Raw genomic sequence first — 8,004 nt, forward strand, 5'->3', positions numbered from 1 at the left:
TGCATTAATAAATCCTGCCTCTCTTGAGGGTCTCCATGGAACCACTTCCCTCTCTCTGCATCCATAGCCCTGGTAATTTGCAACCCAGATAAGCTACCCATGGATGAGAGCCAACTGCATTTCTATACCAGGTCTACCTCTATATCTAGCTTACAGATCTCTCATTCATTTTCTCTGATATCACTGTGTCATGTACACACTGTCAGATTTTGCCATCTAATATCTTATTTGTGATTTCTAAGAATCAGAAGGCATCAAAAAGATATCAGAGCATAGTCTGTAAGAATATAGAAGTAATGACTTTCTGTAATTGTCCTGAAAAATAAAAATGCAGCAATGAGTAGCAGAGACAGGATAAGACTCAGTCATTGATCTTTGTATTTCTGGGAGGAGGCAAAATGTTGTTGATACCTGAAACTACAGCATGTTTTGTAAAACTTCAACCCTAAAGAGGTTTGCATTTCAGTCATTTGGACAGTGAAAATATAACTGTTTATCTCTGGAGCTGCTCTTGTAAGTAAAAACATGTATGTGCATATTTCTAGTACAAATTATTCTGACTCGAAATAGTATGAAAATTTTATTCTAGCTGTCTTACACCTTTCTGAAAAAACATATTCTAACTAAAAAAATAACCAAAAAATCCCCCAAAGCCCAAAACCCCATATGCCACACAAACCTTGAAGAGTAATCATTTAAAAGGAACAGAAGATATATCTCTATATATTCACAAAGAAAACCCCATATAAAAGAGAAAGTCCAAAATCTTATAAACATGTAAACAACTAAGATCACAAAATACTCAAAGACTGAGTGAATTCATGGATATACAGAAGTTCATTCTCTTTGAAAAAAATTAGAATATTTTTATTATTTAGGTGCTTAAATATCTGGAAGATATTTAGATATCAAGTCAAAATAGCAAGATATCAAAATATAATAAAAAATATATAAGAAATAAAGTATTTTAACAGTGGGAGCCAATTGCTACAAATTGGCAAGAAATGAGAAAAAGAGCAGGAAGATTCCACTTCCAGGCCCAAAAAGGCAGGAAGACAACATCTAAGCTAAGCATGCTTGGAAAAAAACAGGGAAAGAGAAGAGGTACACTGCCAGCCCTGCAACCCTCACCAATGGAGAATGTTTCTCAACTAAAACTCACTATTTTTAGTTGAGGGTCTCCTTCCTTTTGAAATAAATCAAACCCACATATTTCAGTTAGGTCAGCTCAACATTAATCTGAGCCACAGCCATACCTCATGCCTCCCCATCTTCTGTACCGACTGGACTATTAAATCATCTCACCCTGCATCATGGGAGAGACACTCATACTTACGGATACTATAACTCAGGTCTCCCCTATGTATGAGTCACAGAGTATGGGATATCTGAATTTTAGCTATGGTAAGGCACTATCCACAACGCATGGGTGTAACACTAAGTCCAAATACAACACTTCAACCTTTCTTAAAATGACATGTTACGTGCCACATGTCTGAAAAATATTTTAACTTTTTTTTATAAACAGAAGACAAATATGAAATGAAACTGACATTATAAACACCAGACATGCCTCATTTGTTTCATCTCTTCTTTGAATAATTTCTATACATCAACATTACTTGGTTTTGTTGAATATTGTAATAGCATCTATCATAACTACATTATGAAAATTTGTCACACAACCCCCGATCCTGCAAATCTGTCTGTACAAACATCCTTCCCCTACTTAATAAGTCAAGTAAATCTGCAAATACACTCTTGCATAAGAAAATGATTGCTTCCAAACTGATGACATTGGGAAGCTTAACTGGTATTCTTAATTGATTCAGGCATATATCATAGGAATACGCCATACTGTTCCTATACTATTCTCTTTTTTTTTTTTTATGTTGAGAGAATGGTGAAATTATCTGTTACAGAGATACTAAGATCCTTCAGTTTTACTTGCTTTCAGTGACAGTATGTCTGAGAAAAAACCCAGCCCCAAAATCTCAAATATGGAAGAAAAACCCTGAGGCTGGAAGTCTTTGCTCTTGAAATGAGTCCTATAAAAAAAGGAAAGCAGCTCTTTACTGGTGCAAGAGTATGTCTTAACAGTCCTTGAGGCCTTACACTAGGAACCCTGAATGCACATCTATGGTTACATAAATACTTCCAAGTATTAAGCTGCAACTTCGAACTTGCCTAATCAACAGTAATTCAAGCAGAAATAGGATAGAAAAATCATTAAGAAAAATAATTTTGCTGACACAGACTTCTATTAAAAGCATCTTAAATTGGAATGGCTTCTTACAGAAAATGCTTTTCCCCCCAAAACAACTGTAAGTGATTAGTCTATAAAAAGATTCATTTCTCCTAGAATAGAAAATCAAACAGGAACAGCTTTGTTCAAGCATCTGCTAGCAATGGAAAACATATTTTGTCTTTGGCCAAATGTCTGAAATAATGTTTTTATTCTGGAAGTGTTTTGCTATTTTATATTCCCCTCATTTTTGTTTTGTAGATTTCATGCTGTAGCCACAACAGTGTTATTAAAACCACTAACTTTTTTGTGTTCCTTAATAAGGAAACCTATGGTTTCAAATTAAAAAACACCACCAGAATTAACATTTGCATAGTCATTGTAGAGGAGTGATTAGACTAAACAAAATTCTTTGATTGAAGAATGCTTCCCAAGTGTCTGTCCCTGATAATTATTGTGCAACCACTACATTCTAGGAGATATAACTGAAGGCCTTCATGCAAATGCTTTTTTACACAGCAATTCCCTGTTTTTTTTGTTGTTGTTTTTTTTTTTTTTTTTTTCATTTTATATGTATTTATATACAGCTGATGTGACTAGAGCTTTAGGAGCTGGTATTTTCAGAAAAATAGCAAATCTTGTGGAACTTGGCGTGAAATCACAAGTTCTAACAACAGTAGAAAAATCTTTAGTTCAGTTTTCTTAAGACAAAGGCAGAAAATTTCATTTTCTTTCTCCATTTCAAGTTTAAGTGTGATGCCACAGGTTTACTGTACACTATTGAATTCAAGAGCTGAACCCCCTAAGTCAAAACAAAAGTACAACAGCAATTATTCCAAAAAGTCCACGTGGTCTTAAATAATAATATATCCTTCTTATGATGCCATGTGAATATATCGCACCTTCTGATGCATTTGTCCTTGACTTTGTGAGATAAGGAGATTATTCACTCCATTTAGATTACTTTCATACAACCAGCATTTTGACTTGAGCAAGGCATCCACAGCCTTCACTAGTTAAGGACTTAGCTAATATATTGAGTAAAAGCTTAACTAAGCTAATTTACAAAGAATCATTAGTGACAAACTTTTATTTTTCTTTTAAAGCACTTGACAGAAGAGAGGCAATGGCATAAGAACAGTTGTGGAGGAGGGAGTGATCTCACCTGGTGGTCACAGCACTTGTGCCCATGCTGGGAAACCCAGGCTCCTCTCCTCTGCTTCTTCCCCTGGCTTTCAGCCCTCGCCTCCCCACTAGCAGGAGACTGCCCTGGTTTTCCATCAGGAGGCTGTTCTGGGATGAGAGCCTTCTCCAGCTTTCCTGCTGAACTTGCTAAATTTTGCAGAAGAGGAGAATCAGAGACCAAGAAGCCACTAAACAAAAGAAAGAAGAGAACCTGATTCTACATCTTTGGGAGGAGAGTCTGTATTGCAGTGCCTGCTCTAAAGACTTTGATTGTACCTTACAATAAATAAAATACATAAACAGCCTTTAGAGCAAAGACTAGAATCATCCCCTGGATTCTTCTCCTCCCTTGAAATTGGGAAACATGGATAAAAAGAAAATGAAAGCGAGTTACATCCTAACTGAGTGTTGAAATCGCTATGAAATGATCTGAAGGGAAAATACTCCTCTTATTCTCTGGCTACATTTTCGAACAAGAGTAATACCCACTGCAGGGAAGGTATACTGACTTACATTACGTGTACTAAGCACACAGGTATCAGATTGGTTTTTTCCAAGCACAAGATAGCAGTTCTATTTCTGGTCACAATTTGCAGCTTTCAACATGGTTTAAATATAAAGTAGACACCTTGCTACTCAGCCATGGACAAGACATGAGAACATTCACAAATGGGAAGGTCAGAGACAAGATATTAAGCACCTTGCCAATTTTACTGGTGAAAGCTATGCTCAGATTTTGAGAGCTGCAGGCTTTTACTTAGACAGTGAAGCACCCTTTTACACACAATAGCAACTTGCCCAAGGTCAGACCACAGACTCAAAGCTAAGAGCAGCTTCCAAGACCACGAAGGTTTTAACCACTGCATTTTCTTATCTCACCAGAGTAAAGTTTAAAAGCAGCTATAACACAGAATATAATTGCTGCATATTTGATTGAAGCCACTATATAAGATAATAACAGTCCCTTCTTACAGTGTATAGAAAATATATACCTCACACAATCTCACCTTTTTTCTCCACTGACAATGTTTGAATTATTTATGTAAGTAGTAATTGGAAGGACGATTAAATAAAACCACCCGGAAGAAGCTGTGCATAAATTTCGCTATGTTTTTGCAGTCACATTTAATACCGCAGCAAAATACGCATAAACCATAAACCAAGCTTATGTCTATGAAGGAAAACATAGAAATAAATAATATTATTTTCAATTCTTAATTGATCCTTGGCCTGATAAAGGTAGCATAATGCTTTCACAGTGCCTCCTTTTTCAGAATGGCACAAGAGTCTCCTTCCACAGGGGCCAAAAGCAATCAGCACTAATAGCACCCGCCGGCTGCCAGAGCCCTTCCGCTCCCACCGCAGTTGCAGCAGTGATGCTCTTCTGGCAGGAAAGGGAAATCACTGACATTGTTACGTCCCTAATAAAAACTGTTGAGTTGGTGATTCGGTACTGTCAGGCACAAGTGTTTATCTGATAGCTGTTCCTGGGAGTGAATGTTGTGCTAAGTGCTCTGGAGGAAAGGAAAGCAAAAACCAAACCGGGATCCATCTGTAGGGTTTTATGTTCATATTGAGGCAAGACAACGATAGCAGGCTTTAAAAAGATGTCAAGGGAGGTGGCTAGAAAGAAGAAAGAGAAAAAAAAAAAGTTATTAATGGGTCACTTCAGTCTAGTTCCTATCCATGCTTTTTCACCCCATCATCAATCTCTATTCACTGTGGCACAGCTGGCAAAACAGGCAGATCATTACACATGAAAACTGAACCACATGAGCAGACCTGTGTGTAAAAGCCTGCTTAACAAACAACATATCTTTGTTTTTGTTGTTGTTTTAAACAAATGTTAAATTCCCTAAAAAAGATCTTTTGAGACATAAACAAACAATAGGTCTCCGTCCTTTCATCTGATTTCAACTTTTGTTTAGTCTCAGTACTTTGTTTTGTGTTTAAAATGTTCATGCTTGTGGTTTACTGATACTGAAAAATTAAAATATTTTAGCATGAAATTTAATTTCATGCATTACTTAATAAACATTAAAACCAGTATCTAGTATCTTTTATCTTCAAAAGAGCAATATTTTATTACCACAGAGGCTGCAGGACATTAGCATGACTTGAAAAATTAAGATAAGAGTATCACATTTATCACATATCCTGATAATTATTTCAGTTCTTCACTTTTACAATGCCTGGTACAAGGGAACCCTGATCCATATACTATAAGTAAGTAAAACCAATAAAGCACAGGATCCAAGATCTCTTAAGTCCTGTATTACAGACACTGCCTCTTTGGTACTGCAGAGCTACTCAAGAAACAAACAGATATCTATTTAGTTCTCCCTCCTGTATTTCTCCTGGTTTAAAAAACACACTTGCTTTGTTAGCCATAAATTACAGATGATTAAACAAGAAAAGATCAGGATCTTTTAACTGTTAACTTGCAAGACTGGTTATATTAGGTACTTCCCACAAACACCTCACCTCAGCTATCCTGGGAAAATCCTAATCCTAAATCTGGGATTATCCTGATAAATCATGCATACTCTGCTTTTTAAAATGATTTAATGTAACTTTCTTTCACTTTATTGTAGCTTTGGTTGAAATCTTAGCTCCAGAAGTATTTTTTTAAAGGTTCCTTTATCTTCAACTGGGCCACAACTCCAGAAACTGGGCCTCTCTCCTTACCTCATAATTATAAGTGTTGAACTAGGACAACATGAATTTAGAACGGACAAGAAACCTACTCCCTGCCTTCATGGGATGCAGAAAAATAACTGTCAAATCCCATCAGAGATTAATCTTAAGTGGGGTCAGAAGCAGCAACGGCAAAATCTCCAATGAATGGACTCACCAAAGAATTCTCACACACTTGAGAAAACACCACAGGTAACACATCTAGAATAAAAACCTGCAAAATAGCAATAAACAAAGAAAACTCACTAAAGAAATACAGACAACTTAGTCCAAGATGAAATTAGTGCTCTAAGTAGCCAGGGTAGTTGATATTTTCTGTGTGTGGCAGTTGATGCATTATTTTTGAAAAACAAATTGTGGATTTAGACAATAATATTCATACAAGATTAAATGCATTTTTAGACATACCTGAAAAAAAAAATTTTCTGCTGATTCAACATTGCCATAACCCTTGCTATTTAAGTACTCCATTATTTGTGCCCTTTCCATGCACCTTTAGGCTAATGAAATAGAAACTGCTTTTCTCCCCCAAGTAATTATTCTAGAATCATAGAATTATAGAATGGTTTGGGTTGGAAGGGACCTTAAAGATCATTTACATCCAACCCCCCCGCCATGGGCAGAGACACCTTTCACTAGACCAGGCTGCTCAAAGCCCCATCCAGCCTGGCCTTGAACACTTCCAGGGATGGGGTATCCACACCTTCTCTGGGCAGCCTGTTCCAGTGCCTCACCACTCTCACATTAAAGAATTTCTTCCTTATATCTAATCTAAATCCATCCTCTTTCAGTTTAAAACCATTACGCCTTGTCCTATCACTGCGTGCCCTTGTAAAAAGTCCATCTCCAGCTTTCTTGTAGGTCCCCTTCAGGTACTAGAAGGCTGCAATAAGGTCTCCTGGGAGCTTTCTCTTCTCCAGGCTGAACAACACCAACTCTCTCAGCCTGTCTTCATAGGAGAGGTTCTCCAGCCCACTGATCATCTTCATGGCCCTTGTCTGGACTTGCTCCAACAGTTCCATGTCCTTCTTATGTTGGGGGCCCCAGAGCTGAATGCAATACTCCAGGTGGGGTCTCAGAAGAGTGGATTAGAGGGGGAGAATCACCTCCCTTGACCTGCTGGTCATGCTTCTTTTGATGCAGCCCAGGATACGGTTGGCTTTCTGGGCTGCAAGCACACATTGCCAGGTCATGTTGAGCTTCTCATCAACCAAAACCCCCAAGTCCTTTCTCCTCTGGGCTGCTCTCAATCCATTCTCTGCCCAGCCTGTATTTGTGCTTGGAATTGCCCTGACCCTGTGTGCAGGACCTTGCACTTAGCCTTGTTGAACTTCAAGACGTTCGCATGCGGCCCACCTCTCCAGCCTGTCAAGGTCCCTCTGGATGGCATCCCTTTCCTGCAGCGTATCAACCACAATACACAGCTTGGTGTTGTCGGCAAACTTGCTGAGGGTGCACTTGACCCCACTGTCCATGTCGCCAACAAAGATGTTAAAGAGCACTGGTCCCAATACCAACCCCTGAGGAAAGCCACTCATCACTGGCCTCCACTTGGATATCGAGCTGTTGACCACAACTCTTTGAATGCAACCATCCAGCCAATTCCTTATCCACTGAGTGGGTCCATACATCAAATCCATGTCTATCCAATTTAGAGACAAGGACCAGACCTTGTTTATGACCAGGTTTATGCCTACGGATTATACCTCTCCAGAAGAACTGAAATGTTTTGGAATTGGATGTTCTGTAGTCTAGGTTTGGAAACGGAATCCTATACATTGAGATGAAAGCTTAAAACATGCCTGCAATGAATAATTTGTGGACCCACAAAAAAGATGATTTCACTATAAACACCAGCACTGTATTTTCACCCTTCT

This window comes from Platalea leucorodia (genome assembly GCF_965183815.1).
Source record: "Platalea leucorodia genome assembly, chromosome: 2".
Lineage (NCBI taxonomy): Eukaryota > Metazoa > Chordata > Aves > Pelecaniformes > Threskiornithidae > Platalea > Platalea leucorodia.